This window comes from Chlamydotis macqueenii, chromosome 2 (genome assembly GCF_036417535.1).
Source record: "Chlamydotis macqueenii isolate bChlMac1 chromosome 2, bChlMac1.mat, whole genome shotgun sequence".
NCBI lineage: Eukaryota > Metazoa > Chordata > Aves > Otidiformes > Otididae > Chlamydotis > Chlamydotis macqueenii.
Genome location: NC_141557.1, coordinates 114,796,872 through 114,823,165, shown reverse-complemented (window position 1 = coordinate 114,823,165; position 26,294 = coordinate 114,796,872).

Below are 26,294 nucleotides of genomic sequence, written 5' to 3'. Positions count from 1 at the left end.
AGAAAAGAAAATCATGACAAAACAAACCAAACCTGTTGTCCCCCTAAACTGCAGGGAAACACCTCAGTTAGCATCCTGGGTCTCAGGTGTCCCAATCCAGGCATAGCTTAAACAATTGGAAGTTGTACTACCTGGCATTGGTGTTTTACATTAATCTTTTTCTTCGCATTTAAAAGTGTCTGGGAAATAAAAGGGCAGTTGCTGTAGCTCAGCTGAGAAATTGTAACTTCAAATCGTTAATTTGCTTGTGATGAACACTCTTTATCCTTAGGCTTTCTAATAAGATGCTGTCAATGTGTATCACTCCTAATCTTCTGCATCTTTGCCCTGTTTCTCTGCTGAATGTCGGCTGATGATTGTGCTCAGGATTTTTTATAGCCAAGTTTTCAACAATGAGTGCATAAAAACTCATGATACACCCACAGCTTCACCAGGAGCTGGGCAGAAATGCACAACTCCAGCCCTCTCTCTTTCTTGCCTTCATAGCTACTTCCCTTCAGTCAGCTCCCTAATAGTTATATAGATTGTGTTAATAAGCATTAACTTATATAAAGCTGCACACCCATGGGTTAATTTGTGTATGGAATCAGTGAGTTTGTGCACGCAGTTTGTAATGTCAACACTAGCTATTGGAACTCTAGTGTGAATTTAGTCTAAAACCTGCAGCAGAGAAATGAATGCCTGGGAACTATGGAAGAGCGAAAACCATGAAGAACTCCAAAGCTCCTATAAGAAACTAAACTTTAAAGGATCAGCAGGAGAAACCAAAACCACTTGGCTCACGGGGCCCTGTCCCTGGTGCATGCTGTTTTGCTGGGGTGAGGTTGGGATACCAGTCCTCTGGGGCTGCAACTTGGACCTGAGCATCCCCACCAAGCTCCCGCTGAGAGAGAGCTCAGAGGAACGCACTGACAGCGCTCTGGCATAGAGCAGGTCCCATGTAGCTAACACCAGCCTGATATTTGGGGCTGCCCTACAGGTCTGCAGCAGCCACAGCTGCTGGTGGAGGATGGGTGCAACTGGGGCAGCAGTGGGGATTGCCCTTTCTTTCCCATGCTGTTACAGGGACTTTCCAGCTGCTGACCAGGTTAGGAGACAGCAGCTCTCATGTTGCACTTAAGAAGTCTTACCCCAAGGCTCAGTCTTACCCCTTCCTTACCCCTAGAAGTCACCCTCCTTTCCATCAGTAGGTACTTGGCTTGTGTTTGGATTCATTTTGTTCTTTCTCCCTTTTTGCCACTGTATATGTTATTCCTTGTTAATTTACGAATTGCTGTGAGTCTTTGGCTTGACTCTTATTAAATATTGTGCATTTTAAAGGTGTTTAGCTCTTTCATTGCTAGTATTAATCGCTTCACTGTCAATTCCCTATTCCCATCTGTTGTTTTGAAATAGCATTATATATTATTATGCCTCTTCATTGCTTCGGCTCTCTGTCACAGCTGACTGCTTGTTTACCTCACCCTCTCTGGAGCTTCCAAAATCCTTTTTCTCCCTTGTTCTCATGGCAGTGCTCCAGTTCCCTGAGTCCTGGTGTGTTCATCAGAGGTTCTCCTGGGTAACCTTTAGGGCATCTAGCTCCAGAGTTTTAACATCTCTCTCAGTTTCTTTCCCTCTTCCACTGTAGCCACCTCTCCCATCCCTCCGCTAAACGTAACTGCCCTGGTAGTAGCATCAGCAGAAGTGGATTTGTTCCTGTAACTCAGCCACCAGCCCGGCATCTCAGCTGAAATCACCAGGGAGGACAAGAGGGAATAGTTGCTGGGAAGCCTCTGCTGACTCCATTCACCTCTGACGGGTCCCCTTCAGGTTCCCCAAGAGCACCCATGGGAGTTTATTAGGTATTTCATGGCAGAATTACCTTGGATGTTGCTGTAGTATCCCATTTACTGCTTTCCCCGCCCCCCCCCCCCCCCCCCGCTTATCCTTTCCTTCTCCTATAGCATTTTTGTGCCCTTTTCCTGCCTAATTGGCTTCCCAATTTTATTACCTCTTCTTTCCTCCCTGCTAATAGCACGATTGTTTCCAAGCTGTTTTGTCACTTCTCTACTACACCTATCCTCCAGCCATCTAACCAACATATTTTATGGATGCTTCCAATATTCGTGACATCAAATGTCACTCCTGCCCGCATTTCAGGCTGTTTATTTTCTAGCATCTGAAAAAACAAAGGTATTTACACTTTAAAGGGACAATAATGTAGTTAATAAAGGGCTTTTTTCAATAGCCTTTCATAGGACCATCCATAACTTGCATTTTACTCCTTACAGTGCTGAGGGCTTATAAACTGAGATTATAGTAATGGTAAATACCACTTCAGCCAATGTCCCCCAATTGTGACATCTCTGCTACCTCATCTCTGCCCTTCACTGTGACCTTGTCCTGCACTGCCTGGATGAATTCCTGATGCTCATTTCTCAATCACAAGGAAAATTTTCTGTATACTATACTTCACATGGCTGTGTATATGCAGAAATGTAATCCTTTTCTGGAGGAGAAGGAAATACTTCTGTTTCAAAACATAGCTGGAAACAGGAATGTCAGTCTGGCAGAGGGCAAGGAATCACCATGATATGCAGGCATCATGTCTTATAAATCCTATGGAGACAAAGATCTATCATTGAAAGGAGCCATCAGCTTGATGTGTTGATCCTGTTCTTCCTTTTGGAATGATGTTACAGAGTTAGAAACCTTTTTTTTCCTGGGTTTTTTTTTTTTAATTTCTAATTTCTAAATTTTCCAAAATTTTTATCCAGTTGTTCTTACCTAGTGGATGGCTCAGGTAGACTTTTTTTTTTTTTTCTCCTGTAACACGTATTACATGCTGTGTGTCCGTAGAGGGCAATTCAGTAGACCTTCAGACTTCATTTTGCTAGCTGAATATGCTAAACTCCAGTTTCTCTAGCAAGGCTAACTGCCTGTTTCCCCAGCATCTTGGTAGCGTTCTCTACATCAATTTCAGTTTGAACTTCTGTTTTTCATATGTGTAGCCAGAGGAGCAGACAATATTTCAGATCTTGTTGCAGCACTGCTTCATACAGTTATCTTAACACTTTCCTGTTCCTGCTTTGACTATCTTGCCTGTCATGGGCTGGATTTTGCCTTTGCAGGAATGGATCCTGTTGGCAGCTTAGAGTCATTCACACTGTCATTAGCTGCTTTACTAGCTTAACCGCATCTCAGTCATTTTCAATTGATGAGAGCTCTTTTTACAGCAGCTATGGTCTCAGTCCCTCAGTGCATGAGCTTGAGTTGCATATCTTTTATTCTATTCCTCGAATGCATTTATTCTTTTTGCCTGTTGCCCCAATCCTCTTCTGTATTAACACTTTGTTTTAGCTATGGACAATCATTAGTGTCCCACTCAGAGTTCCAAAAGTAAGCACTCTCCCTATTTATGTCCCAGGCATCAGGAAACAGAGAAAGAAGGAAGTTTCCAAAACTGATCCTTGAGAAACTTCATTCCTGTCTCTCCTTCAGCCCAACAGTTCTCTTTGCACTACTGCCAGTGGTCGTCTTCCTTTCAGCAGGCTCCCACTCAGCAGTTCCTCTGTACATCCCTATTTTCTCTAGCTTAAGAAATTATTTCCCATCTGGTGCCTTATTAAATGCCTTGCTGAAGCTCGGATATATTATACCTACCATATTTCCTTTGTCTAGAAAATCATTAATCTTTTAAAAATCCTGTCAAGTTAGTCTAAAACAACCTACCGTTAACAAACCCAAACCCTTTGGTAATTTTTTTTAGTCCATTCTCAGTTTATCTCCATGACTTAAATAACTTATTTCTTTCAAAATTTGTTACAAAGTCTTCAGACATTTGAGGTCAGACTAGCTTGTAATTGTCAGATCTTTTTTTCTTCTCACTCTTAACTGTAGGTACTGCATTTGCTATTTTTGAATCCCATGAGTTGATAGGCTTGTCATGAGTACCTGTGACTCTTCCTGCAGTTTCATGTGCCAGTTCTGTCTGAATTCTGAATGAGATTATCCAGGTCCTCCCAACTGGAAATGATTAAGCTCTTAGATTTTTTGCTGTTGTTTCCAGTGTGGTAAAACCTCATTCCTATTATCTATCTTCCCTTTGCCCTTCTGTTCAATGTCATTACTCTTATTAAAGTTTGAGCTAAAGGCTCTTAGTAGCTCTTTATCCAACAGGTCCATAGATCCCTCTTTTTTTTTTCCCTCCTGCTAGGAGTACAGCTTTGAGATCTTTTTAGCATCAGTAATTCAAAGAATCCTCCGGCCTCTTCCCCGTCCAAGGCCCAGAGACAGGCAGCATGTTGACTTTGGTGGCTAGCATGCTCAGAGCACTTAGTTCATCAGAGGTTACCCTTTTGAAATGGAGAACATTAGTTCCAGCCTTACTTTTGTTTGTTCTTCCATTTAATGTAAACTGAATCAGGGCATGGTCATTTGAGCCAATGCTGTTTCTCAGCTCAAGTCTACTAAAATGTCTTCATTGCTTACCCAAACTAATGGAAAATTCCAGTCATTCTTTTAATATCTTTCTGTAATAAACATAGCAGTATGTATTATTTATAATTGTCTTCACCAACTACTTAATTTCAATGATGTCAGAATGGCCAGCAATCTTTTTAGGAGGCGTTTTGTCTTGATTGTGTGTAGTAAAGAGGAATAGAGAGCCTGGTAAGCAAGAAGGATCTTAAACGTCAGTGGAGATGATTGAAATTTGACTGTGACAAATTCCAACCTTTTATAGCCCAAATTAGGATGAAATATAGAGAGATATATATTAAAAGGGGAATGTTTCCAGGTTAAATGAACAGCTTGAAATGCTCCATTTTGTCTTAAATCCATTAGAACGGATTCAATAGTCTTTTCATTCGTTTTACCCTCTGGCATTTTGAAATTTGAAAAACAAACAAAAAAAAATATCTGACCTGCCAGAGATGAAAATGACTTTAATATTAAATTTTCATATTTTGATTCTTCCTAGAAAGTGTATTTTTAAAATGACTTCCTATGCTGTTTCATACCATTAAAAATATGCTTACCTTGTAACAGAAATTAAACAGGAATGTGAGATGCATGTGATCAATCACAGCTAAGCAAACTCTGCAGACTGCAGAAATGTTAGCTGAGTTATTCTCTCTGTGACCTGGGGTTCTGCTGGGTATATTTCTACAATGCATGCTTCTGCTTTGTAATCACTGCAAGCTTGGTGGCATGTTTCCTGGGAGGGAAAAGAGGTCCCTTGATGCAAACGTTACGCTGACTGTGGTGGATTTTGAGGGCTTGTTGTCTCTATGGAGAGGACAGTCCTAATAAAGAGGCATCTGGTCCTTCTTGTCTCTTTTCTTCTATTAAGATATGTCAGGCTAGGCTCTGGACAGATAGATTGTGATGTTTTTGCCCCCAGGGTGTTTTGGGGTAGTGTGGTAGGAGAGCATTTCTATCTCCAGGAGACGGTGAATCTGAGAATATGTCTCAAGGATGAAACCTGGAGAAGTGCAAAGGATGATTTCATCTTGATTAATTACACAGTATTGATCCTCTGTGGAAAGAGCAATTATCCCAGACACTCTTCTCGCTGAAGTGAAAGCCACCGGGAAAGCCATTCTGATAAAGAGGATGAACATTTTCCCTCCAAAGGGCTCAACTGGTTTTATCCTTAGGGCCTGTAGTGTTAAATTTAGACTCAAAGGGAAAAAAACTGAGCTTTACTGTAGATGTGCCCGGCTTATATCAGGTACAGCAGAAGTTGCACAGACAAGTGGCAGGGTTAAAACTCAGCTCTAGTGGGTAAAGTGTGAAATCTAGCCTTGTGTGTCTTTTCGTCAATGATTTTGTCCTGGGTTTTCAAAATCTGTAGGTTGTCTCTTGCATGTTATCAGAATGAGGATGCCAGTCTCCCTTCCCTATTGCCTTGATGAGCTATGGATATCTCCATAGGCATTGATCTGAAGGGTGCCGGATTCCAGATTGTGCATCAAGGAAATGAAGCTTCTTAGCCAAGCACAGGAATCTGCCAGGTGCAGACTGTCTCACAGGGATATGCTGACATTGTCTTCTACTCTGATCTTGCAAGGAGGTGTGACTCTTGAAACATTTCTGAAGTTCAGTGGTTTTAGTCTGTATTAATCTACAAGTTGTGCACATCAGTAGAATTTGTAGTATTGGCCTAAACTTAAGTTTATGCTGAAATTAAAGTCCTTTCTTTTCCTTGACATTTTTTTCTCTGTTTTTTTCACCAGGCTTCTTTATCTAAAAGGGAAGTGTTACCAGTCACTGAGAAGTAGAGCCACCGACATCCAGTAAAATCAGTGCTCTCTGGTACTCTCTGTGCTTACTCTCTTTGCTATGCCTGAAGCTTGATCCTTCACCATCCCCTTAGATGGAGGCTGTTGTGACTTGGCATCCCTCCATGATCTAAAGCTCTAAGTATTTCTCAGGTTTTTTGTCAATGTCATTGTTCTCTTGCTGCCCTGTTGAGGTAAGGAAAGAATTTGAGGTAGAAACCCCTCTTAACTGTAGCTGCCTTTCCCTTTGAAGCCTTGCACAGACACCAAGTCTGTTGCCCTTGAGCTAGCGATCTCAGCACTCTTCTCTTTTCCCCTGTTGAGCTCCTGTGTTAAGAATCACCCATGTTGACCACTTGCACTAAGAAATCCAGACAAATTGCTAACTTGTGATTGCTGCTTCTGTAGCATAGCTTAACCGTCGGTTCTCGGCTGAACCCATCTTGATCCCTTGTTTACTGAGATTTTGTCCTGATCCAACACCCTTCCTTTCCTCAGTTGTTGATCACCATGGGAAGCTTTAGAGAAAGATTTATATGCTTTGAGAAATCTTTCAGTCCTCTTTCAGTCCGTGCCATGCCAAACCCAAGAAGCACACTTTTCTCCAAGAGCTGTCCCTACTTTTTAAGAAGCGAACTGCTCTGTTCTTCTGCTCAGATTCTGCAAACTACAATTCCTGTAGTACCACTCAGAGGAAAACACAGCTTTGGTGATGTCGGTATCTTGTACTCAGCCACAGTTGGGATTTGAAGGAAAACAATTTTCTAGGTATGTATAGTATCTGTAGATGACTGGCCTTTGTAGCAGCAAGCTGTATATCAAAATATTTTCCACTTTGGGGAAGTGGGTGAAATGGTGAATGTGATCGTAATGCAAGCTATAAAAAGATCAAAGTTGCAATGCTCTGCAACAGCATCATCCATTGAAATACAGCAGGAGCCCATTGGAAAAAAAAATTCATGCAATATATAAGACATTAAAAATTCTGTTACATTACTCTTGCCACAAAGATTGTAATGAAAATGGGAAATGGCACAAACGTAACCCATTCTCATTACAATCATTAGATTGTAATCTTGTGCTCTCCTTCTCAAGAGAATGCTAAATGAGATTTTAAAGTATGGAAAATAAAGGAGCAAGTAGAAACTGGAAAGCAAAAGAGGTGAGGCATGATAGAATGTTCCTGCATTCTTATGTTCTTTATTTTTCCAGTAAAGTAGGAAAGAACAGTATGATTTCAAAGAAAGATGTATGCACACATAGATATATTTATTTTTTCTTTTTCTTTTCAAAATATATTCTTTCAATATGCTTATCTCCTTCATTCTCACTTTTTAAAAAAATGCCCCAAAATGAAAGAGACAAAGTAACACCTCAGATATCTACATCAACAGATTTATTTTAACAGTGTAGAATTTGCCCTTATCAGTCATAATAAGAGCTGAAGGTAACACCTCCCAGTGAGAAAGAAGAGCTGTATGACTTGGGAGACTAGCAATTAAAAATCTGTCAGTCACAGGTTTGGATCCAGCCCTGATTAGATAGTGACCGAAAGTTGTTAATATTAGGTGATCACTATGGAAGGAAGTACCTGACCTCATTCTAATCCCCATGCAAGTATTTAAATAACACGGTGTAGCTGTCACTCAGTGGTGCCATTGATGCCGCCAGCAGAAGACTAAGCATTAAATGAGCATAAGAAGTGATCTAACCCCAGCTCCTTCCCTGTGATGGTAGTTCATGCATAGGCTTTGGAGCAGGTGTAAACAGGAACCCTCCTTCCCGAGTCTGATGGGAGAGGCAAGGGAATGCTGGCCTCTCCTTGGGCTGTGCAGTCAGGAGCTTGCAGGACCTCTTAAAATATTAATTAAGGGAAAAAAATCTAGTGAAGATTCAGAGTCAGATGAAGAGCAAAGACTCAAGACTCAGCGTTTAGTAGCTCTGTTTTGCTTGGAGAGTCAGGGGAGGTGAGCGATCGTTATGCACAGGAGTCAAAAGGACTCCTTGGTCATTGAGGCTATGGCCTTACATAGTCCACATGGCACCCACTGCACACAGCCCTGCAACAACACAGCCTCATAAACATTGTAACACCTCTATAACAAAAGAAATGCTTTTCAGACAAAAGATTAAAAGCTACGAAAGCTCCAGCTTAACTCATGGAGAAGGTAAGAAAGATCAAATGCATCAGAAATAATTTAGGCTTTTGCAGTTGTTTTGGAGATATGTCTTCTTGTCTGGCCCTGGATTTTATGTTCAACCACTTTTTTTGCTCACTGATTTTGCTTCGTGTGAGTTTGGGGTTTTGTTTTTGTTGTTCACTTACTCTGTTTTCTGCTTACCCACTGAATTCATGTTGAGTCCCCTCCCTTCCCTCACTGACCTTCCCCAGGAAGGTGGCCATAGGCTACTCTAAGTGAAAGCTGAAGATGGAACTCGTCCCTGTAGACAAATCATCTATCATAGCTTCATGTAACCTTCCATCACTCTTTGCTTAACAGATATCTTCAGTAAAACTTTTTTTTGCTCTCTTAAAATCTGTCAAGAAATTATAAAGGAAGAAATCTGGTATTTTCAGCAGATTATACCAGAATAAGCTTTTGTCTTTGTTGTTTGCAAACAGTTTCCAAAGGTCAGATTTTTTTCTTGTCCACATATAGATGCTGGAGGTGACATGTTAATGATTTGATCAGCTTTCTTGTTGAAAATGAAAGCTACTCTTCAAAGAACAAACATAAATCTTGTCTGTAACTTCAGAATGACTTGTAAGTTTTTCTGTAATCTTGGTTAAAAGTGTTTAAATCTGAGATTGTTTCTTATTTGTGAGGCTGGACTATCATGAAAATGTTTATAGCTGAGTTAGAATTCCTGATAGCTCTTCTATGTTAACTGCCAAGAGATTTTGGACTATGAGAAAAACCTGCATTATGGCTGACTCTACTGCATCTGACCTATGATAAATAGAGGACTTTTAATTTCCCAAGTATCCAGTCCCTCCAACTCCACTACCCACAAAAATTAAAAATAAAATTTTCATTCCAAAGCTTAAAATTAATTTAGTTTCTGTTGTAATGCTGTAATAAGTAGATCTAATTTAAACAGTCAGCAGTTCCTTCCATTGGACATTAATTTTTTAAAGATTGCAAGTTAATCAAACTGGTTTATGGTGAAATGTGTTTTTACACCAAAACTCCTCATTATTTCTTTTTTATTTTTCTGTTAAGTGTCTGGGATAAGGGAAAATAGCTTCTGAATATAAAAGAATCGATTAATGTTTCAATATAGGGGGAAAAAAAAAATAATTCCCCAAATGGGTAACTTTGCTCAGTGCTGTGGACTATTTCTCTTGCAGCTGTCTTCAAAGCATGATCTGTCAGCATGAACTGCCACCTGTTAACTAGACTGGTCTTTACAGGCGTAATATATGGTCAGGAAATGAATAAAATCCTAAAATTTTTTTTTATTATTTTAATAGTCCCTCTAAAACCTAAAATTTGTCCCAAGGATTCGGGAAGCCGCATCTTCACATCTATTACACACAGATCAATCAGAGGACACAGATTTTAGATAATGGAGTATACTATTTACAGGTAAAGACGAGGCTTTGTGCCTGAGAGGCAGTATCCAAACTCAGGACTCAATTTGGACCGAGCCTTTTCAATGTTACCCTGTAGCCGCACTTGACCTGTTTCAGAGAGCGAGGACATTGCATTTGGGTCTTCCTTCCCTGCTCTCCAAGGAGAGACATCCCGGAGCAGCCTTCCTGCAGGAGCTGCAGGGGCGAATTCTTTGTCGTTTTAAGAGGGAGCCTGGCAAATCCACTCAAGGACTGTACAACAGCATTGCCCCTGAGAGCAGGGGACCACGCCTGTGTCCCTCTTCTTATGCCAAAATGCAAGCTTCTAAAGGAAATGAAAAGTGTAAACGTAACCTTTCATCTGTCTCCTTTATTTTTGCTTATACATCAAAAATCAGCAAATGCAGTACATTTGTTCCTTGGACCTTCAACCCATCATCTCTCCTTTCCGCAAATCAGTTTGCGCCTCGGTGTGTCTCAGCTGCTGCAGTAACTGTAACTCCAATCATAGCCAGCCACTTTAATGGGCTTCCTGTGCCCATCGGGAAGAGCTATCCCATATGCAATGTCAGCTCCCAGCACCTAGAGAAAGCACAGTCTCTCTGCCATGTTTTAAGGAGAGCTGCAGTTCTGTGGTGACATTTGAGAGCTTTCATTATCTCAGTGCGAGAATCTCTGGGGCACACTCTGGTCTCTTAACATGTCCTTGTTTAACGGCGCTCCTTACCTTTGGCTGCCTGTGTTCAGCTAACCAAGTGGTGGCAGAGATGTGTACAGTCCCTCTTAAATCATTCTGATTTTCCCAAGTCCCTCTGCAGTTTTTTGATGGAACATATGGCAATGTTATGTCTATTTGAAAAAGCCTTTGCATCATATGTTTATACAACTGCTCACTATCCCAAGACAAAAATTCTTTCCTGTTATTGCCCATTTGCTGACTAAAGAAATTATCCTCTTTATGTATTCTGGTACTTTACCTTGATACCTTACATGTTTAATTATGTAGTCCTCGGTCCATAATCCATATGATTCACTCACCATATAATACAACTCACATCACTTTTATTTGTTTTAACCCTTGCTCTTCCTTTCTTGCTTGCTTTCCTATGATGACCTTTGGTATCTATTTGGTTTTGGGTCTCAGCCTGACTCCCATGAAGTTTTTTCTCCCCCGTGACAAAATAGTGATTAAGTCCAGTGGTACAAGACTTGATCCAGAGGACAAGAGCTCGTGATGGTTAAAGACATTTAAAAAAGAAGAAAAACAAACAAACCCCAGAGGAAACTCCAGTTATGTACCACATAAAGGAATAGCACCAGAATGGAGAAAAAAGGAATGGGTTTTGTGACTACAGAAACAAACAGAGAAACAGCGATCTATGTTTGGCTCTTTTTCTTTCTTCTCCTGTGCTGTCGGCCAGTAACTTCCGTCATCCATGGAAATCGGGGGTTTCCACCAGTTTCAGTGGGAAAGTGAGCTGCAGACAGGATCTTTCCATTCTCCAATTTCCCGATCAGCAGAGCAGGAATAACGATTTTTCTCTGCCTTGGGCTAGGGGTGGGTGAGGCCAGAAAAACCCTGGAATCTTTTAAGAGTGAAAACAATTTTTCCCCCTGAGGTCTTATTTGAAAAAAAAGCCCAACAACCTGGACATAAAGCTGTGTGTGGATTTTTTTTTCCTCAGAAGGAGGAGTGGAATAGTTTTTAGAATAATGTTTAAAATGGGCTTTTTACAATTGAACTTCATACCTTCAAAATCCTTTCTATGACCACTGACTACTTCACATTAAGTAGGTTTATTTCAAAGTGTGCAATGTTAGGGAAATATGTCTAATATGCAGTAGATCTACAGGTAATGGGTTCAACTTCGGTTGCCCCTTTGTATTGTACTGTCTCCAGTGCATCTTAATGGGCATATCTAGGGACTCTGTGCACATTTTTTCAGGCTTTCTAGAAATTTGGACTTTTTCCGTGTCTGCATTATTACAAAGGGTATCTACTTACATGAGATTCCTGAGCTCTGCTGATATAACTATCCTTTTTATTTACGAATCAATAATATGAAGAGTTTCTTTTCAACATTTTATTCTTTGCTCTCTTATTTTAGAAAATAAGCCAATAGGCAGAAATCAAATGCAAATATTTCCATAGTTGGTGTAGCTCATCTCTTATACTAGGTATATTTGTCACCACAGTAAATAAGAAATTTTTACTTGTAGTATATACCCATTCTGCAAATGTACCTAGCAGCACTTCCAATACATTTCTATTTTTTAATGGAAACACCTTCCAGTCTTTTTCCTTTATCTTGACTTTTTTTTTTTGTTTTTCCAGAAAACATGTGTTTTGATGTTGTGGGGAGAGCTGCATGGTGAATGAAATTTATTAAAATCATTCTGATACTGAGGAACTAATAGTTATGGTGGAATACTACAGATGAAAAAATAGAGGTTTACAAAATATATTTCCTCCTCACAAGCATCTTGTTTTTCTGAATCCAGGATGAGCCAGTTGCACTAGATCCAGTTTTACCAGAGAAGGCTGGCAGGTGGTACCAGAGTGCATAAAAGCCCCATGTTCGTGGTGGCTCAGCTGATTGGAAGAACAGGCTTTGGGGTGAGATCCAGAGCTGTTCTGCTCTGGGGAAGGGAGATGAGGGCTTTTATATAACGAGAACATAATCATTCAGCTTAACATCTGGAAATAGCAGAAGGGTTAAAGATCCAGTCCTGGCAGAAAAAGAGGGCCAAGGAATTTTAAATGATGATTTAGGACTCAGTCCTGCTCGTTGTAGGTGGACTTCTGCACTTGTGCCCAGCTCAGTCGCTGTTGGCCATGCTAAGGGGGTGGTGGAAAACTGGATGCACAACACGCATGAAGATGCCAGAACACTGATGGGAGTTACTCTTCTGACTCAACATTTTACTCTTCCTTTTTCTTGGGCTACGAGACTGTCCAGCTTCTCCTAATTGACTTAATGGTCTTGCTGGAAAAAATGAGTTGCAATGGCTTTTCTCTTCTCCTGAATTATTTACAGGTGGAAAATATCTATCTTGCTGGATCTTACCCAAAAGGCACTAAAATGTTTCTTGCAGGCTTATACTATGCTTTTCTCTGCTTTTCATTTGGCTAGCAAAAAAAAAAAAAAATATTTCAGTCAGATCTGAATCATTTTTTTTTCTTCCTGTTTTTTTTTCTTCTCGTTTAGGGAGTGAAACAATTATTTACACCGCCCTATTCCTGATAGCGACCATATGTCTGGACTGCAAAGCAATGAGCCTTGCAGTCCTACTTCTGGCAACTGTCCCCTGGCCACAATGGCATCCCTTAGCACTCCTAATGGGAGTAGGTGCCATGGAGCCCTTTATGTGCCATCGGCACCTCCCAGCCTCTAACATATTACCTCATCTGCCACCACTGTCCTCCAGCAGCTGTTGCAGCCAGGCATTTGTTAAGCAGTGTAGCACAGGAGATGTTTAGAAGCCCTAAGCGTTGAAAACTGTGATGCTGAGATGGGTCAGAGATTAAAAAAACAGGGTGATTCACTGAGTTTGGCTGTCTGGATTCCCACCAGCTTGGAGCCTCTGCAGAGCTTGCTTGCATCCCCTAGAAAAAGTCATTATACAAAGACTCACCCCACAATAAAGGACTAAGAAACGTGCCTGCTCGCCTGGTTGGGACTGCCCAAGGAAGATGGATGCTACCTGATAAATTGGACTTGGGTGGAAACTACTTTTTGTTACACAATATGGTCTCTCTTCCATCTTCTTACTTCCATCTTCACCATCAACTGACTGAAGTTTAGTGGGACAATGCTGGTGAGAGTATGAGAGGGTTAAAGGCTCTGATAGATCAGGATCTGAAACCATACCTGCAACTACTTGCTACTGGTTGCTCCTCCTCGGTCACAGGAGGCAGGAGAGAAGGACACGCAGCCTCTGTGGCTGGTAGAAGACCCGGCGAGTGCCCTGCCAGCTCCAGCCCCTGTGCCCTTGCCGGTGCAGAGCCTGGAAGGACTTGTCTCTTGCTACTGAGCGTGGGTATGATTTCCTCCAGGTGGGCAGCATAAGTGGAACAGGACTCAGCAGGATGACTTCTGCCTTTTGCTAACGTGCTGAACTCGGCCCAACATGAGCTCTGTCTGTGGAAAATGCACTAGGAGGCTGCGCTGTGGAGCTTTTATCAGCTGTGCAGATCAGAAGGGGAAATTTCACTCTGTTTCCTCCTGTTTCTAATGCGGCAATATTTCAGTATTGTGCTTCAACCCGTGGTTCACAGCTGAGTGGTAGTTTTATGATTTTATGAGGCCTCAGACCACAGTGCCTTTAAATGCCCTATAAAATATACAGGTTAATCACCTGACCCCTGCAAACTTCTTGGAAGAACTGGTATTGCATTAGCTAATGCATTGCAGTGTCTTACTGGAGCTGCAGAAAAATGTTTTACACAAAAAAGGGAACCTGTCAAACTTGTAGCTTTGCTGACTTTGCACAAAACAGAAAAAAAAAAAAAAAGCACCCTTTAACCAGTGCAAAACAAGATAAAAACCACAAACTTGATGGCCTTTTGTGCAACCCCAATTGGATATTGCAGCTCTATGCTGTAATCTCAGAACAGAGCCTTTATCATCTTGGGTGTACTAGCATTGACCCATAACACAGAGTCTTAAATAAAAAGCAAACCATATTGTCAAAGCAAAAGTCAGTATCTCAGCAGGTCTGGCCTCAAGTGTGGGAGTGAGAAGAGAGAAAACAAAAGCTCAGAATAAGGAGAAGGGTGGATGTGTTTGAAGGAGAAAAAAACTCAACCTCAAGAAAAATAGCAGGGTGGAGCAGAAATAAAAATACTTTGGACAAGTGAATCCCTGAAGACTCTGAAGTGCGAGGGAAAAAAGGCCTAATTCTTGCCTCACCAGTGCGTGAGTTGCTGTGGGTCAGCTGTGGTGGGAGAAGGACTAAGAACTTGGATTTTGAAACATCTGCACAGAGGTGGTCCAGCAAGACCACCGTGGCAGAGATGGTATTGTGGAAGGTTTGGGTTGGACTGTAATTTATGGGCAGAATGCTCTGGCGCTTATTAACCAAGTGAGATGGCCCTGAGGAGAGTGACTGATGCTTGCCTCTTGCTTGGAGTGGGACATTTTTGTGTGGCAATCAGTCCCAGGGAGAGCACAGCCATAGTCCGCAGGTTTCCTCCGTGGAGGCACCATGTGTGACACAGGGAGGAAACGTACTGCTGGGTAGGGAAGCATCACAGAAGCCCAGAAGAAATAAAGCTATTCCAAGCTCAGAGAAGAGTGATGGACCCGTGGGAATGAAACTCCAGAACAAGAATGAAAGCATCATTATACTGCTTGGGAAAAATAATTTGGAAAATAATGTCTTCTCATTCTTTCAGTATTTTTTAAAATCTCTTTCACTTTTGCCCCCATAACACCAACCTGATGAAAAGAGGAGACATACCTGAGAAAATGATCGTTGTGTCAAAGATGTTGATAATGGGCAGACAAATAGCCATACTGCAGCTGCACCTAAGCCCTGGAAACAAAGACTACTTGCGCACAACTATTAGTCTAATTGTAGGGGTTTTTAATAACTATTAATTTTGCATAGCAGTATGTGCACTCACTAAAAGACAATGATTGTCCATAATGTTTGATTTAGTGTATTTGTTGTTACTTATTTAAGAATCATTGAAGACGTCTTTGCATTCATGGATCTGAGTCTTGCACAATTCATTGAAATGCTTGGCATCACTGCCATAAAATACACACAGTGAAGGTAATAAAATCCTGCTATGCAGCACAGTAAAAATCCCCACAAAAAATATAATAAAATGGACATATGAATCTTGATAAAATCCGTGCACCACTATGCTGCACATTCACACGAGTTAGAGATGTGCAGTAGTGCTGGGTGAAGCCTTATGTAAAAACATGTGTTGTCTTCAGAGGCAATGTAAAATGCAAAGAGGGAACACAAAGCAGCCTTAATTATACGTAACTGTAACACTTCATCAAGGACTCCTCCTTGGCTATGTAAAATATACTCCAGTTCAGCAAACCACTCCTAGCAAGTGTGCTCCAGGTTCCCTTCCCTGGCCTCACAAAGGCCACATGAAACTGGGTATACAGTATCAGGAGGCTAATATCACCCATAAGCCTCCAGGTGGGATGTCCACCTCCCTTCTCCATCCATCAGTTTCCCAAATGCGTGTTTCACCATCATCCTAATGTAATCTGCAACTTCTAGGAAGCATTTGTGGTCTCCTGTCCCACTAACACAGTCCGTAAACTGGAGTAACAGAGAGAAAAATGGGAGAGGGTCTCTGAAAATGATTGGGTTAAAGATTTCCATAGTGGTCACTGGAGCGAAACAGCCCAGTTCTCCTACAGATGCCAATATTACCAGCCTTCCTATACCAGTAGAAAGTTACTGTACATAATGGTGAGATCTACAGTGATCTCTAAGCTTTTAAAGCATCACAGCAAAGTACTCATTGCAACATGAATTGTTTGTGAATCATGACACAAGAGGGCAGAGAACAGACATATAGGGTCCCTCATGTCTTCAGCACAGCCTAGGAGCCCCGAGTCCCTTCAGAGGCCAACCTTAGGGTCCAGTGCAAGAGCACCTTCTGGAGAGCAGCATGCAACTTCCTTATGACAACCGCAGCATCTCATTCCCCTGCTTGTTAGCTCAGTCAGTGCTCTTGCAGGTAAGAACTCCCTGGGAGATTTTCTGACACTAAGCTCTGAAGTGAGTTCTGCACAGCCTTGCAGAAAATAATTTTTAATATGCTGTAGTCCAGCTTCTGCTTTTGCTCACTTTGGATGTGCAACATCTCCTTAATCACTGCTCAGTGCTGCATGGGTGACCTGGCCCATAGCTGTCCACTGCCAGAAAAAAGCTTGGAGAAGAACAACACCACCTGCCAGGCGCTGTCTCGCAACAGCAGCACGTACTGTAGAACACCACCCCAAAGCAGGCGATAGGAATTACTTTGAATCCTCACCCTGCTTCTGTCGCCTCGAGGATTTGAGAGAGGGACAGACCATTGCAGGATAGCAATGTGGTTTCTTTGTTCCACTCGTGCTTGGTTGCAGCGGGTTGTGTGGTACAGATAAGTAAAACCTGTACCAAGCATTCAGGTACAGATATGACACAGTTAGATGATGAAGGGGAAAGGCCACACAACCACTTCTACAGCTGTGTTAAATAAGAAGAGGAAATGGTTTGTGGGTACCAACACGAGGGGAGGAATACGGGTGAGGAGAGTTGAAGTACACTGGTGTACTCAACAAAATTTGAAGAGTGATTCCAGAAATTCGCAAAAAGCTGAGCATAGAAAACCTCACATCAGGAAGATCCATGAGAATTTATGAAAACTTTCCATGAGCTAAGAAAGTGGCAAGGGCTCAGTCGTTTAAAATTAGCTGTACCAAGCCCTAGCAAAGCCCAGAGAACTGGATGATTTTGGGGTGAGTTTTCTTTTGCCAGCTGAGGGCAAACAAGCTGATGGGTGCGTGCCTGAGCTTTGTTCCAGCTCAGCTGAGGGGGACATCTACACGGCAGCACAGAGCTGCGTGCGGTGCGGTAGTGGGAGAGAAGAAGCAACACCGATGGCCAGTGTCCCAGGCAGTGAGTCCTTCACTGGCATTTGTGCCACTGTAACGTTCCTGTCGTTGCTGCACAAGCTGTCCATGGAGAAGCTAAAATGTCCATGTCTGCTCCCTCTATCACTAGCTTGTCCTCTTCCAGGGTTCTCATGCAGACCCCGGCTGGGCTCTGGTTGCATTTGTGCTCACACCATCATTTCTTTGCACTGCTCGGATATAGAGAGGAAACTTTATTTCTCTGAAACCACAGCGGTAGAGATCCTGAGGAGAGATGCAGGAAAGCAATACAGATGCACGCGGGTGCTCTGCTGAATCCGTCCGTGCCTGCGTATTTCTCTGGGAAAGGGCAATGCAGGCCAGTGACATGGTTCTCTGTCCCACTTTCTCTCTGTGTAAAATGGGAATAATGATACTGACCTAGTTCACTGGGGAGCCTGGAAAGGCCAGTTAATGTTTCTAAGGCTCTTTGAGAATAAAAAGGTCTGTATCGGTGCTAAGCGTTATTATTAACGTATTGTAATTCTAACCTATAAGGGACTCCACATCATAGGAGATTTTCAGCAGCAGCTGAATGAGGGGTTTCATATTTCATCTTTTGCTATATACAGATTAACAACACACACATGATTTCATCACAGGTGTAAAGATAAAGGTGAAATCTATACCAGGGTTAGGCATTACAGTGCATTGCCTTGGTATCGAGAAACCCCGCTTTCCAACATCTGTGAAAGTTTAGCTGAAGTGATGTGTAAAGATTTTGTACCAGCTAACAAAATCAAACATTTGTGGGCTTGATCCTGCAATCAGAAGTTTTCCATGGACTTTAGCAGGAGCTGGAATGGTGCCCAAATCAGGTAAGTATTTTACTATGCAGCAAATATTAAGCAAGGGAGTTTATAAATATATAGAAAGTACAGAGTAGTTTCGTGGAGGTCTTTTCACTTAGAACTTATTCATCTCTCTCCAACAAGATCAGTGACACAGTGTGGCATGTGTAATTCTAAAAATCATAAATATAGCAAACAGGGTTTTTATAACATATCATGCGTTCCTGACATATATTGCTGTTCTGGCAGTGACTTATGTGCTACACATTTCCAAGATCACTGCTTCTCCTGTTTGGATTATGCTGACCTCCCAGAGGAGATGACTGCATATTGGAATCTTGCACCAGGTAACAAGAGAGAAAAAAGGACGGGGCTCTCATGCAAGCAGGATGCCACCGTCCCAGCAAGAGGCAGGATTATTACTTCATTAAAACATCTGGGAGACAATGGTATATCCACTGTGAAAACAAAATAAATGTTTTCACATCATTTACAAGTGACTTTGATGTGTTACACACAATGCCCTGGAAGATGCTGACGATCTGCTCTGGTTTTACTTCTCTGATTGTTATTAGGAACATTCTCTTTTAGCTTGTATTCTCAAATAATTGTCAGGGAGCAGGATTCTATTGCTTGTGTGTTCAAGGGAGGGGGTGCGTGATCAGCTGTCCAGGATGCAGGCAGAAATTTTCCCTTCCTCACAAAGGTCTCCATCTCTCCCCTTCTCTGATACAGAGCTAACAGCTGCTTTATGGAATATGAACAATGTAAGATGGAGTTGCAGAAGAGATTCTTGTTCCTTTTATGTATTTCCATATATTACATTCAAAATCATAACGATGAGAAGAACAAAAAAAAAGTACAAATCTTGACTGTGGAGAGCCATATTTTCCCTATTCCCTCCTGTTTCTTTAGGTAATAGAAAACCAATGGGCCTTTTATATATAAGACACATCTGAAGCACTGAAGCTCCCATCCTCCCTTCATATATGAATAAATGAATTTGTTTACTGTGCTGTCTGAATAAGTGTTTTTCAAAACAACGATGGATTTCAGCACATTAGCTCCAGCACTTCTTTGCAGCAGAGCCTTTCTGTCTTTCCTCCACGTTTCCTAAGAGCAACAACTCATAACATTTCCTACACAAACTCCTTACACTCCACCTTCATGACTGAAGGAGGGACTGCAGCATATATAAAAATGTCACACAAAACCACACCATTCAATTTCTGGTTGAAATACTGGAATATTTCTCATCTCTTCTCATTTCCTAGATAGTAGTTTCTTTTCCCAAAGTTTGGTACAGCTACTCTAGCTGCTTATCATTTCCCAGCCACATGCTCTTGTACAGCTCTTGGCATAACCATCCACATTTTGAGGTGACATTTCAGAGGTTCTTCGTTTTTTTCATGACAAACTGTTGCAATGAATTGGTATCTTCTCTTAAGCTTGGTTGCTAAATTTCTCACTAATTGTACTATTTAAGAATTCAGTACACTATTAACAAATGCGCTAACTCTTCACTGTAAATGATTATGCTCTGGATGGCTTTTTCCTGTATCTTGGAACTATTTACATTATGAGTCATTGATTATTTATGGAGATATTCATGGTGCTTTTCTTGGACATGCCATGTAAAGAAATCAGTAGGCTAGAGGGAAAGAGCAATGGGGAGCTCTTGGGAGTGGACTTTTAGGTTTGTTTTTACATTTTTTAAAGTCTTCAGCGCCATCAAAAATCACTATTAATACTTGGCCTTTTTCTGCTGACCTTTGTTGAAGAATCTCAAATGGAGATGGGCTTCCACGAAGTACGTGTAACCATAACACCACCTACAGTGTTGTACTCTCCATTGCACAGACAGGCTGGACAAAACCTGGAGAAATTATAGGATCGACCCTAAAGCTAGTAGGAATTTTGACCCTGCTGCTGCTAGGGATGAGGTGACATTGTTGAGGACTTTCCAAAATCATGGAGGAAGTGTGTTTGTGAAACAAGTATCAGAACTCAGATTTCCTGGCTTTTGACCTAATTTTAGAGGTTCCAGAGCACTGATGGCCCACAAGGACTATCTGCCCCTTCCCACGCTGAGAATAGAGAATGCTTTCCACCGGCCACCCAGACACAGAGGGCACTATGCGTTCTGGGCTAGGTCTCAGTTTCAACAGACAGGACCTTCAAATTGTTTTTCATTTTTGGTTTGATTTATATTTTGTTTCTAATGTGGTGGTTTGAGACATTGTGCGCACAAGAGAGGGAGAGAGGGAATGGCGTGCTACCTAGGGACAGAGGAGCCCAACCTGCTTAAAAGGGAAATGTTCCTGGAGAAACACAAATTGGTGCAAGCCACATCATTAGGAGAAAGTTGTCTATCATTAAGCACTACGTGGTACACCCTGTGTGCCTGAAATAAGTCTCCAGGGGATATACAATCATACTTGCCACACAAGTGGAAATGCTGAGGATGAGCCACCGCACCATCTGGGTGTCCACCTCCCACCTGTGTTAGCATCATTATATGCATGTTGGGCTGACTTAGCACGCTGAGGAGGAAGATGGCCGTGCCATTCTCTTGTACTATCTGGGTAATTTACTCTGTGAGCTTCATAGAGAGGGAATTCATTAATGCAGATATGCAGGCTGTAATTATTCGGATGATGCTGTGGGAGGAAGCTGTACAAAATTTGCAGAGTGAATTCTGCTAGTACCCTGGGCAGTGCTTTTCTGGGTGGTCCTGCCTGAAAAAAAATCACACCTAGGAATGCCTTGATGACTTCTCACCTGGTCCCAAATGGCAGCTCCTCCCCACCAGCATCAGCGGGAGCTGTTCTCGCTAGGCGAGGGCAGTATTAGAAGACTCTCAGTTAGCATCCGTCACAACAGAGAGGAAATCTGTGGGAACTGCTGATCATTTATATCAAAATTAATGAGGTTTTCCCTCTCTGAACATGAGGGCTGAGTTGTATGCTGACTACAGGGAAAAAAAAATCCATCCATGGATATCTAGTTTGCCTTTTTTATTTATACTTTTTTTTTCCAGGGGTCTTGTATAATTGATGCTGCTGCCTATTTGGCAAAGGAATTTTCTGAGCACAAGATTCATTTTAATAGTAATTTTTACCCATTAAACAAACTGTTGTTTTTTCCTTCCTACATCCAAAGCCAAAATCACAGGACCACAAAACAAATCAGCCTAATTTCACTGTGAACTTTTCTTTTGACATCCTTCTATTTTTCAAAGAGAATAAATGTGTTGTTACATGACTGCTCTTTTCCAGACAGAAGAGGCAGAGAGCTATTTTTGAAGCTCCTTAAATCAGAAGCTCTGGCTCTTTACAAAAGCATCCCCACAGGATATCAGGACTGTGTTTGGAAACATATGTGATAAAAAAAAAATCAAACCATAAAAATGAACTGGGATCACCTTGTAATTGGGCAGAGAAGACTTCCTGCTGCCATCTGTATTTTTGTTAAAAGCCAGTGCTTCTGCATTTCTCACCTTTTGCTGCGAGAGATTGTACACAAAATCTCTGATTGCCAAGCAAATCAAAGCCAAGAGGGAGACTCCCTGTTTGAAGGAGACCATCCCCCTCCTATATTCTCTTTTACTGATGTTATGTGGGGAAAATTAGATGTACAGAATGAATCAAAAGTTGTTGTAAAAATATAAAATAAAAACACCACCACTGGAACAGAACTATACGGAGGACTCGGAGGAGATCTTAGAATGCATCAGCTTCCATATAGAGCAGCAAGCTAATAGGCAGTTCAATGAAGCTAAAGTATAACATAAAGCATAAAATTACAGAGAAAATGGCTGAAAATATAATAAAAAATAATTAAAAATCGTGTAGGAAGGTGGCATATCAACGTCTGATGTAAATACAGACAAAGGAAGTGTAGTTCATCATCTAAACAGATGATACAGTTGAAAATGGTAACAAAACTTGTAGGTTTTAAGTCTTTTTTTTTTCCAAAATTTGAGAAAAACCCAATAGCTGTAGCAGCAACTCTTCATTTTCTTCTGTCAGAAGGTGATTTTACTCAGCTCCCAGAATTCTTAAGGAAAAAAAAATTACTGTAAAATTAAATTCAAAATCAAAAAAGGAAGAAAATTCACAGTAATTTTCCTGGTCCTTAAATATTTAACAAATTATAGAAAGACACAAGTCTCTCCACCAGTTAAGCATCATATGAACCTTCTAATAGAAACCAGACTTTTATTTTTTCTTGTCCAGTGCTTTCCACTCTTCAATGAAATGTAATTTCAACATTGTTGAAGTATTATGGCAAAATGATTTTTTTTTTTTCAGGAAGATGTAGGAAAATTGAACAAGGCATTGAGAAAATGCAGAAATTAAAAACAGGCAGCATTCCCCCTTCCTTGGGAATTTTTCTTTTTGTATCTGCAGCTAGATATATTTAAAACTCAGCATCTCCCAGCAATGTGTACATCACACTTATAATGTATTTTTTCTTTTCATAGACTGGCACCTGGAATTAGCTTGTTGAGAGCACATTGGCAACATTTAGGCTGCAAACTTTTTAAGGATGGGGCGTCTTTCTGTTTTCTGGACCAGGACCTGACTCCTAGACATGAGATCTGTACTAAAACCGGTCTTCTAGTATTAAGAGTGACCTTCCTATCTGATAGCGTATCTGCATTGCTCTTTGAGGTCAGACAACATATGAGAATGTATATGTGTATATGTGTACATGTAAATATCTGTATTTTGAGTTGATTCTTACGTATTTTTACCTGTGTAAGTATATATGTACATACACACATGGAGAAGAATGCATGCTCAATTGATGGAACCCATGCAACAGTGGTATGTGGCACAGCAAAGACAGCAACGAGGCACACATAGGTAGAGTTCCTGGACCAGGAGGAAACATTCTCTGTAATGCAACTGTGCTACTTTTCCGAGACTTGGCAAGGATATTTTCCCTCCTTTTTTTTTCTCCTCTTCCTCCAGTAGCATGCTGTATACACAGCAAGTACAACAGAGGGCATTGGCTTACTCCTTAGCATGGCCAGCATTTTTTACATGCATACTGAGATGTTTTCGAAAGTACAAATGATTTAGTATACACAAAGCTCTGAAAATGTGGCCTTTTAAGTGAAAAAAAAAAAAGTTATGCTTTTGTGTACATAGATACATACAAACGTTCATCTCTTAGTAGTGTCCAGACTCACAACAGGGATCAGGAATCTACAGTGCAAAATACTGTGTAAGCTCAGATAGATGAGATAGATACAGCTGAATATGGTTGATGCCTACGTTATGAAGGGCTTGAAATCCAACAGAGCTGCTTTATAGCGCAATCTACATATTTTAAAAATAGCTTATTTAATAGGTGATAAAAGCAGGGGTCAGCTTCCTCTGAAAAGCGGGAGTTGCACAGCTTTGAATACCTGCAGTTATTTTGAGAACATGGGTGATTAAATTCTAGCAACTCTGCAATTTCAAATGCAATTGGAAGTAAAGGACAAATAAACAATATTATGTCACTTGCTCTGAAGTTGTTTGGTGTCTTTTTTTTTCCTTCTGCATCTCTCCTCTGTTCTGTTCTTTACACTCTTGACTCCAAGCTTTGTTCAAGTTTCCACCATCCAATGAATCATCTATCTGTCTGTCTGCCTATCTATCTACCTGCCAACCTACCTACCTATGACTTGTACCTATCTGTGCACAAATATACACACACGCACACACACAAAAACTGGTTGTTATATGGTATTCAGATATATATGTCCAGTGTTTAATCTCTCTACTTTTATAATAATTTTCCCAATAATATTTGGCAAGGGGTCTCCCTCTTAGAAAAAGAAGAGTGAAGGTGAGAGTGGAGTCCACTCCACTGAGTGGAGTCCCAAAGATATGCTGCCGAGACCTTACGTAGCATCATATTCATAAAACAGAGAATTAAAATGGATACGATGCCATTTACTCATGGTGCAACATTATGTTCAATAGTAAAACTCAAACTTGACTGCAATGAGATATGGAAGAGCTTCATGACACTGAGCGTGGACCAACTAGGTAATAAAATAGCAGGTGAAATTCAATGCTAATAAATGCAAAGTAACATATATAGAAAAAAATACCCTAAATAGGCAAGCAAGATGTTGGGATCAAAATTAGCTGTTGATACTTCAAAAAGATGTCTTAGAGTCAATGCGATTCGCTTTATGAAAATGTTAGCTCAAAAGTTTAGCTGTGGCTAAAAATGAAAAAAAAAGAATTTTAGGCATTACTGGGAAATTAATAGAGAACAAATGGTAAATGTCATCGTGCACATGTGTATGCTTTCCCTTCCTTCTATCTCAAAAGATACGTGATCAAACCATAAAACTTACAAAAGAGGGAAAAAAAAGTGATCAAAGCTGTGGAGCAGCTCCCGAACATGAGAAAGATTAAATAGAGCTGGACTTTTTAGCTTGAAAAAGAGATGATCAAGGAAGGGGTAAGGCAGAGGTCTATAAAAGCACAGAGAAGGCAAATGGAGGAAATGGAGGTTACTGTTCATTACTTCTCAAAATGGAAAAAAAAGGGTCATCAAATGAAAATATTGGGCAGCAAGCATAAAATAAACAAAAGGAAGAAACTCAGAGTCACAGGTTCTTGAGGCCAAAAGTATATGTAAGTCCCAATGAAACAGGATAAACTCACAGAAGAAACAGCTGTGAAAGGCTATACAGCACAAAAAAATGCAGGTTTCCAGATTGGGGACTTTCAAAACCAGTCTGTACCCGAATCTTGTTTTTATCTGTGAAGCTAAAGCCTAAGGATGTCTCAGCATAAAGTTCTTGTCCTCATTCTAAAACCAAATCTCTTAACTTGGGGAGTTTTATTTGTGTGGGGATTTAGCCAAGAGACTTCAGTTAGCTTTTGGGGGTGGAGGGGAGCTGTAGACTGGCAGAAGGCGGCTTTGTGCCACACTTCAGCACAAGTGAATTAAATGACTGATTTACCTAGAAGTTGTATCTAGGCGGCTACCTTAATCTATACACACAGGAGGCAGATTTCCATATGACTGTGAAGAGCAATGATGTGTCAGTGGACACCTTTTTCCACAGAGGTGTTTTATTTGCTCCCTGAACCCTGCTTTGGGGACAAATTCCCAAGATATCGCATGTACCAGAGTGATGTGCTCCACTTCTGATGGCACTGCTCCTTCTGGGACAGGCTCAGCTGCTAAATGCTGGATCCAAATTTGCAGCAGAGAATGCAAACAAAGCAGATCTGAAATGCCTCCGTTGTTTACAGACCCTCCTCTGCTGCACGATGGCACCTACCTTGGTCACAGTTACTCTGAGCAAAGAATGTTTTCTATGAAGAAATCACAGCAGCTCGGGGAAGGTGAGCAAGGACGCTGAGCGAGAGCAGGGAGCTGTATTTTGGTGAACTTAATGACTAGTTTCGAGGCAAAGACTTGAAGGCCAAAGTCTGACAAGCTGTCAGGCACTGATTGCCATTTTCATAAAGGGCGCTATGCAAGTGTAAGTGATTGATAGATTGATTGATTTATTTTGCTGAGGCTCCTTTGTGGTCTCCTGGGGGGATTTCTGGCCACACCTCTCAGCCTGAAAGCACTTTCTCTGCCTGCTGTTGCTTTTTTTTTATTTGTGGGTAATGAAAATTTGTTATAAGCCTTCCCTTTCATCTGTACATGGCAGGCTGTCACACAGAAACAAGCCATTCTGGAACCTTGCTTCCTTCCAAATTGCTAAATATTTTTCTTCAAATTGCTTCCCTAATGGGCTAGTATAATAGGAGCAGCATGCTCTCTGCCCACGCTGAAGATGCCAGAGCATTTGTCCAGTGCACATGTGTGTTGGGCACAATAAACTCATTGCCTGGCCTGGAGACAGTGCAGCGCTGCTGCTGATCTAATCTATATCGCACATTCCTTGGACGCCATCATGCACACGATGGATATAGGAGTATATGCACGCAGATAGGTCCTTTCACCTCCCCTAGGAAAATGCACCTCTTCAGGG